Raw genomic sequence first — 9137 nt, 5'->3', positions numbered from 1 at the left:
AAAACCTACTTGGCACTAGGCCGTTAATGCAAGGGCTAATCCCATACTAAAGAGGTGACTTATATGAGAAGACAATTTACATTACGCTAGACTGGAAGAAACGGTTGAGAAAATAAGTTCACCTCAAAGCAATATGAGTGGGAGCTCGAAAGGGTTAAGCATTCTCTATCCCAATTTATAGTTTAAACAGATAGAATTGATACCGAGTGTCTTTACATTTTAAGGGAAAGTTACATGGAAAGGCTTCGGACCTGCCCCGAGAGTTAAACTGCTGAGCTAGCAAGAAAAGAAGTTATTAAACGGCCATTACCTTGTGGATGAACTGCTGCCCGAAGAAAGAGGCGCTTCCCGCCCCCTGCTACGTACTTTACACACTGAAAGATGTTACTGAAGTGGCGCGGAGACCCGAAAATCAGCAGTTTATATACTCTCGCGGAAAGTTCGAGGCGTTTCAGGAATGAGAACACCCGCCCACAAGAATTTTATTGGCTAGGGTTAAGCAACATATCCAAGTTGAAGAAGATACACCTGATTGGTCATAAATTAATTAAAGAAATTCGGGATTGGCTAAATTCAAACCTGGCGGAAGGAAGGGGTTAATATTGCCAACATAAACAATAACTGAAAGAAATTTAACAAAGAACAAACTTATGAACACAAAATATCTTCAAAAACATAGTTCTTTCACTTCGCACTAGGGTGCATAATTGTATTTCTTCAGTAGTGCCATCTGGAAGAGAATGTCCACACTTCTTACTACAGGCAAAACAAAAATACATCGAAAACGACCCAGTTCAGAAACTTGAAAATTTACAAGTAGTGACATCTTCTGAGAAACTAGAAAATTAACACAGTAGATAAAGTTCAGACTTCCTCCAGTAGAGGAGTTTCAACTGGCGCGAAGTTTGAATTAGCGGCATGGAGGTGTACCACCCGGTACACAAACTATCTGCAATTTGGGTGCACAAGAACACGCTTAACATAAAAAAAAACTATTCCCCAGGTGAGGCTCGAACTCACAATCCCGGCATCTCTCGGCTACTGTCTTATAAGTACCGTGCGCTAACCAATTGCACCACTGGGGAAGTTCGTTTACGTGACAAATCAATAAATAATTAATTACTCCCTGGGGATTTTAAGGACTTAACAAAGGTCACTAGGTGGCACGCGAACACGATTTCGGTGGCAGGCCACATGAACATATTAAAAGTTGTTATATACATCTTGTTCTCATGGATCGTATAGTCATGGTGCTTCACGTGTAAGAAATAATGGCCGTCAGTCAGCCAGGGAGTGAAGTTTGACTTGTGTGCGGTAGCCAGTAGCGCGTGATTATTCGTTGTGTGTTACTGTTTATTGAATGTCGTTTGTATACGGAGCTCACAAACATGTTTTCGGTGCCGAAAAGAACAGGAACTTAACAAAGGTAGTGACCGGATTCTTCAAGAACAGTGGACAAGGGTATTCGGAGTGATAGAAAGAAGCAATAAAGCTTTGTGTTGCCTGTGCTTGAAAACCGTTGTGTCTCGCACATTTAATGTAGGCATAAAGCGCCGTTTCGAGACGAATAATTTAAATGTTCGTTCCATTCCAAATGAAAAGGAAGGGAGCTCGTTTCACAGAAAATCGAACAATACAAAAAACAAACTGGTTGTTCTGTATCAGGCCAAGGAATAGTATCAGTGCGCTTGTCTGACTGCAAATTAGAGCATGGGAAACAGATTTCTGACGATGAGTTCTTGAAAGAGACTGTCTTATTGATGTCCGATACATTCACTGAAGGCTTTCCTAACAAACAACAAATAATAAACAGTGTTACGGAGTTACCCGTGGAAGGCAGAGGTGAAGGAAGGTGCGGGCTAGAATGGGTCTAACTACAAGGCCGAAAGATGAATTAAAATTTTAATAAAGGTAATATTTTCAATAAACAATAAGATTTAACAAATTTTCACTAGGTGAAATAACAATTAAAGAAACACAGGTTCAATGATAACTTTACAAACGAAAGCACAAGTTCAGGGGTCTTTCCAAATTCTGGGCTTCGAGCCCCAATTTCACAATCCTTGAGCAACTAGCCCAACTTTACCAAATCACACATTCGATCAAAGGGCAGAAAACCCCTTCATTCAAGGAGCATTAGCTCCAAAAACCATATCTGTCCTCCTAGAGGCTCTTTACCACATCATCAAGAGCTGACCTGCCCTCAATGTTCCAAGCTTATTAAAGGCAATGCCAGGCTTTTACACATGATTGCCATCAAGGCACAACTTACAATGAAACAGGGGTATCTAGTACCCAGCCTACTGGGACTTAATAGAAAAAAATAACAGGTTAACTTAAATTGCCCTAAACGCAGAAAGAATGGAGGCGTGTATCAGCACTCCCAAATACACATTTTAAAACCTAAGATGCACTAGGCCGATGACACCTGGGCTATCCCAAACTAGGGAGGTGACTCGTATAAGAAAAATTTTAACACGTTAAGGAAGAGTAGAAAATTGGTTACGAAAACGTAGTCACCTACAATGAAATGAAGGGGAGCTCGAGATGGTAAAGCACTCTCTATCCCAGAATTACAGTTAAAGATAAATGAGGTTTTACAAAGACTGAAAAAAGGTTTACATATTTCAGGAGATAGGTTACATATTAAAGGTTTCGGACCTACCCCGCGGGTTAAACTGCTGAGCTAGCAAGAAGTAAAGATGTTAAACGGCCATTACCTTGTTGAAGAGCTGCTGCCCGAAGGACATGGCGCTACCCGTCCCCTGCTACACTTCCATACACTAAGCTAGATGTTGTTGAAGTGACGACGAGACGTGAAAATCAGCAGTTTTTAAACCCTCGGGGAAAGTTCGAGACCTTTCATGAATAATTAAGACACACCCACTCAACTTTATTGGGTAGCTTAGAGTTACACATCAACATCGAAGAAGGACATGATTGGTCAAAAAATAATTGAAGAAATTCGGGATTGTCTAAGTTCAAAACTGGCGGAAAGAAAGATTAATTTTGCCAACCCATAAATGAAATAACAAAATTTAGTAAAGACATAAACTTCTGAATAAAAATTTCTTGAAGAAAGTTCATTCACATCGCACCAGGGTGCATGATCCCAGTTTTACTGTAGAGACATCTATGAGAGAATGTCCACACTTCTTGATCAATAGAAAACAAAATACATTGAAATCCACACAGTAATGGCAACTTTGTAATCACAAATTTTACTGTAGTGACATCTTCTGAGAAACTTATGAGTTAATCCAGTTTCTAAAGTTCAGAGTTTCTCCGGTAGAGGATTACTTAAGGCGGAAAATTCAAAAGTGCGGCGTAGGGGGGTACCAACCGGTACAAAACAGAATTAAAGAAATGCAAGCCAGCCGAAATATTGTCAGGGGTAGGATAATAAGAATGAGTGAACATGTTTCGGAGCATTTGAAAGCTGATTCGGATAACTTCCAGATGTATTCACTATGTCTTTATGAAAGCACGGATGTGACCTTACAATAAACGATTGCTCTTTTCGTCTGATTTCCTTGTGGAAATGTGATGAGGGAGGAATTAGTTAAATTGTTGAGTTTACGAAATACGACAATAGGTAAAAATATAATGACGGATGTGAAGCAAGAACTTGTATTAAAAATGGGGTTTGATTTACAGGATATTGCCTCAATTATGGTGGCTATTCATAATGGGTTTGTCAAATTCCTTAAAGAACAAGTTAAAGACCCTATTTTATATTTCCATCGAATGATATACAAGGAAGCCCTATGTGTGAAAGAAGGTAGATAGAAAAGCACGAAGAATTCCCAGAACTCATGGATCCTATTTGGCTGTGCGAATGAATGTTTCTCCGTGATTTTACATCAGTGTACAATGATATCAATAAGGAACTCCAAGGAAAGGGACACACTTCAGATAGATTGTTTGAGATCATAAAATAATTCCAGAGAAAACGTGAATTCTTCAGAGATGTTGAAACCAAGAATTTTAAGTACTTTACTTCAGTTAAAGTACAAGTTGAACTGATGTCAAATTTTGCAAATCAATTAATTTTAAGTTAGAAAAGGTATTTGTAAGAAGTGTGTGGACGTCTCACAGAATTTAAAACCAATATTTTCCAAGAGATTTTCCCACTTTCGAGAGTTGAAGAAGACATTGCACTTTATTACAAAACACAACATTGTACGAATGAGTGACATTAAGGTCAATTTTTGACTGACCATTTAGAATTGATTGAATGTGAAGAAAGCATTACATGGGTGAACAAATTCGTATAGCTTGGTGAAGCATGAGTGAAAATAGACTGTGCTGTTGATGGTGAATACTTTCTACAGAAGCCAGTGAACAATGGGACAGCCCCTCACAAACGTTTTCAGTGATGAAGAAACTTACTACAGCATTACTTACTTTGATTGGGTCACCATATGACTACGAACATCTATTTTCTACAATGAACGTTGCGAAGTAAACAGTTATAATTAAGTACTTCGTGTGTGTTACTGAAGACAAGAACTTACGAACTTAATATACATGACATGGGTACTAAATGTGAGAACGATATTTCACTTAAAGCCCATTAGCAATATTAGTACTTTTAATTGTTATATCTAACAATATTTATAGACGAAGTGTGTTACAATGGGAGCTTATTATGTATATATTTACAAGTAATGTTAAGTATCCTCCAAACTTACATACTTAAAAATGTGTTGTTTTTTTTGCTAGTTCTTTTACGTCGCACCGACAGAGATAGGTTTTATTGCGACGATGCGAAAGGAAAGGGCGAGGTTGGGAAGGAATCGGCCATGGCCTTAATTAAGGTATAGCCCCAGCATATGCATGGTGTGGAAAATGGAAACCACGGAAAACCATTTTCAGGGCTGCCGACAGTCGGGTTCGAACCTACTATCTCCCGAATACTGGGTACTGGCCGCACTTAAGCGACTGCAGCTATGGAGCACGGTATTGTATTTTTAATGTATTTGCAAAATACAGCCACGAAACATGCAATCGAATGCATTTAAAAGATATATATTTAAAAAAACAACGCATTATTAAACGTCATTGGGAATTAAGAAGGCGGGAGTTGGGGGGGGGGGGGTTTGGGTTGCAGCCATTCCTTAAAGGAAAATAACAAGTGGTACAGTCAACAGTTGAGAATAATAAACCAGACTTAAAATGGCACACTAGCGGGAAAAGGTTTGCCATCCCTGCTCTAGATAGTACTTGACCAATCAGGAAATAATGCAAATCGAAGTAAGCGAATGCTGATTATAAACATCGCCTGGAGAGCCTTCGTCATTTTCAACAGCTTTTTACGGTAAACATTGCGAGGAGAGTTCATCTTATTCGTACAAATCTGAGCCCGACATTGGTTTCTAGTGGTTACTGAGATTAGCTGCTACCCTAGAATGCCGGGTTCGATTCCCGGCTCTACCATTATATACAACAAGTGGTACGAGGGCTGAAAAGTGATCCACTCAGCCTCGGGAGGTCAGCTAAGTAGAGGGGAGTTCGATTTCCAGCTCAGCCATCCTCGAAGTGCTTTTCCATGCTTTCCGCTTTATCCTCCAGGCAAATGCCGCGAAGGTACCTAACCTAAGGCAACGGTCGTTTCCTTACCCCTTACTTATCTATCCCGTCCAGTCTCATATTCTCCCCACAAGGTCACTGTGAAGCATAGCAGGTCCAGGTACTGGTCCTCCTTGGCAATTTTGGTCCCAATCCAATGTCCCTCGCTTTAGGACAATCCCCTTGAGGGGGTAGACGTGGGATCCTTAAATGAATCCGATGGAAAAGCCAACACTGGATGGTAAACAAGATTAAGAAAAGAAATGATAGATAACTTGTCTTCTACGGGGATCGAAATCAAGACTAATGGTTTACACGACTACTGCTGTGCCACTGAGCTAAAGGTTCTGGAACCAACCTACTATCTTGTTTGAGCTTCTAGCGCATACTGAGTGTAGTTTTTAAAGTAGGAGATAACGTCCCTACTGTGGGGATTAACTCACGACCCCTGGTTTACGATACCAGTGCTCTTCCTTCCTCCTCTTCTTCTTCTCCGTCTTCCCCTACTTCGTCTTATTATCTTTTTTCCGACTAAAGTCGGTGCTCTACATTTACCGCCTCAAGGGCAGTGTCCTGGAACGTGAGACATTCGATCGGGGTAAACAGCTACAGAGGAGGACCAGTGCCTCGCCCAGGCGGCCTCACCTGCTGTGGAGAATCACGGAACTTGCAGCGGGATGGAAAGATTGAAAAGAATAGACAAGGAAGAGGGAAGGAAGCGGCCGTGGCCGTAAGTCAGGTATCATCCCTGCATTTAATTTGAAAATCACTTCGAGAATGGCTGAGGTGGGAATGGACCCACCTCTTCTCAGCTGAGCTCAAGAGGCTGAGTGGACCCGGTTTCAGCACTTTTCAAATTTCGTGACAGAGGTGGGTATCGAACCCGGGTCATGCGGGAGTGGAAGCTAATCATACTAAGCACTACACAATTCCTGCAGAATATAGTGCTCTTCCAATGAGATAAATGGGCTCTAATTGCTGTGTTATGCTTTTTCATCTTCTAAACCAACTTCTGTATAGTCGTGTGAGGTTTAATATTACTTGCAACCTATGAGGATTAAACTCACGACCCCTGGTTTACGAGACCAGTCCTCTGCCACTGAGCTGAGATGACCTGTGGTAATGGGCTCTTCTGGTTCAGCTTCCGTGCCAAACTCAGTAAGGATAAGAGGAAATATAATACACCTGCCTCCTGCGAGGATTGAACTCACGACCCCCTGTTTACGATACCAGTGCTCTATCACTGAGTTAAGAGGGCTTATGTTATCGCCTTTTTCTGGTACGGCTAACAGGTAAACTCAGTAAGGACGAGTGAAGAAATATAGGAACAGCCCCCTGGGTTTATTGAACCCAAACACCTCGTAAACAAGATCGGTGCCCTCCCACTCAGCAGAGAAGGCCTGTACTAAAGCTTTCTTCTTGTTGAGATTCCTAACCAAACTCAATAAGGATGTGCGATAATATATATTACTTGCTTTCTGAGAAGACTGAACACATGACTTGTACCAAAACGCTTTTCGGGTTCAGCTTCAATCGGACCTCAGTATGGACGAGTGAAAATATATCTTACCTGCTTCCTGTGCACATTGGACTCACGACCGCAGTTTTACGGGACCAGTGCTCTACCACTGAGCTCAGGAGGCTCGTACAAAAAGTTTTACTGGTTTTGCTTCCAAACCAGCCTCAGTATGGACGTGGGATAATAAATAACACATGCCACATGTGACGATCTCATTCACGGCCCCTGTGCTAAGAGACCAGTGATCTACCATTGAGGTTAGAGATCTTGTAAAAATGCCCCCTTCTGTTTCAGCTTCCAAGCAATATTCTGTGAAGACGTCGAAAATTAATAATATTGCCTCCAGTGAGGATTGAACTCACGACCCCTGGTTTACAAGACCATTGCTCTGCCACTGAGCGAAGGGGACTTGCGTTAATAGACTCCTCTGGTACACATTCCAACCGAGACTCAGTATGGACGTATGAAAATAAATAACACATAATGTGCCTCCTCTGAGGACTGAAATCACTACCCGTGATTTACAAGACGAGTTCTCTGCCACTGTACTAAACAAGATCTGAATGCGCTGTATTCTGGTTGTGGTTGCAACACTAACTCATTATCAATATGTATAAGAAAGTGTACCTGCCCCTTGTGAGCTTAGGAGGCATCGATTTCTTCTAAATTACCGTAGCGGCCATCAACTTGGGATCGTGTATTAGTTATCAGGAGGTCTCTAGCTGTTGCTAGCAGACTATTGTTTCCAGTTGCCCGAACTGGGCTCAACGGTCTCTTCGAATTCCCTCAGCTACCAGTGGTAGAGTATTAACCTGTGGATCTTAAGAACATGGGTATTATCCGAGAGTGGGAGCCGTGCTTTTGAACAAAGTCAATCTTTCGACGTCGGCATTTAAAATATTATTAGTTACATGTTCAGTAACGCTTTATTTATTTATTTATTTATTTATTTATTTATTTATTTATTTATTTATTTATTTATTTATTTATTCATTTATTTAGGTATTTTTTCGTCATCATCTGTTTACCCTCCAGGTTCGGCTTTTCTCTCGGACTCAGCGAGGGACCACACCTCTACCGCCTCAAGGGCTGTGTCCTGGAGCTTCAGACTCTTGTACGGGGGATACAACTGGGGAGTATGACCAGTACCTCGCCCAGGCGGCCTCACCTGCTATGGTGAACAGGGGCCTTCTACGGGGATGGGAAGATTGGAAAGGATAAGCAAGGATGAGGGAAGGAAGCGGCCGTGGCCTTAAGTTAGGTACCATCCCGGCATTCGCCTGGAGGTGAAGTGGGAAACCACGGAAAACCACTTCGAGGATGGCTGAGGTGGGAATAGGACCCACCTCTACTCAGTTGACCTCTCAAGGCTGAGTGGACCCCGTTCCAGCTCTCGTATCACTTTTCAGATTTCGAGGCAAAGCGGAGAATCGAGACCGGGCCTCCGAGAGTGGAAGCTAATCACGGTAACCACAACACTATTCAGGCGGGCTAATTGAAATAATGCGATCGTTTTTCTTCTTACTTCCACCATAAATTGATCAGCGTTTAGTTGTTGATATGCTGTACGTATCTTCTTGATCTTCCCCTTTACTGTCACTGGCATTTTCTTCCTCATTAATTGTTCAAACTTTCTGCAATTTGGATGCACAAGAACACGCTTAACATTAAAAAACTATTCCCCAGGTGAGGCTCGAACTCACAACCTCGGCATCTCTCGGCTACTGTCTTATAAGTACCGTGCGCTAACCAATTGCGCCACTGGGGAACTCGGTTAACTAGACTCATCAATGAACAACTAATTACTGCCAGGGTATTTTAAGGATCCTTAGTACACGCTCTTTGATCATACGGTGCTGTTTATTGATACTCTAGACAGTACTTGACCGCTCAGGAAAGAATGCAAATCGAAGTAAGCGAACGCTGATTATAAACATCGCCTGGAGAGTCTTCGTCATTTCCAACAGCTATTTACGGTAAACATTGCGAAGAGAGTTTATTTTATTCGTACAAATATGAGTCCGCCTCTGTGTTCTAGTGGTTACTG

General features: G+C 41.7%; 2 non-coding genes across 2 annotated transcripts; both read right to left on the bottom strand.

Moving 5' to 3' along the window:
- Window positions 1-995: 995 nt before the first annotated feature.
- Window positions 996-1085, bottom strand: TRNAI-UAU (transfer RNA isoleucine (anticodon UAU)). Its single transcript is given in 2 exon segments — window positions 996-1031; window positions 1048-1085. It is a non-coding gene; the product is annotated as a tRNA-Ile (tRNA).
- A 7683-nt stretch (window positions 1086-8768) lies between these two features.
- Window positions 8769-8858, bottom strand: TRNAI-UAU (transfer RNA isoleucine (anticodon UAU)). Its single transcript is given in 2 exon segments — window positions 8769-8804; window positions 8821-8858. It is a non-coding gene; the product is annotated as a tRNA-Ile (tRNA).
- Window positions 8859-9137: the final 279 nt, after the last annotated feature.

Source organism: Anabrus simplex, chromosome 3 (assembly GCF_040414725.1).
Source record: "Anabrus simplex isolate iqAnaSimp1 chromosome 3, ASM4041472v1, whole genome shotgun sequence".
NCBI classification, from domain to species: Eukaryota; Metazoa; Arthropoda; class Insecta; order Orthoptera; family Tettigoniidae; genus Anabrus; species Anabrus simplex.
This window is presented reverse-complemented; position numbering and strand designations above follow the sequence as displayed.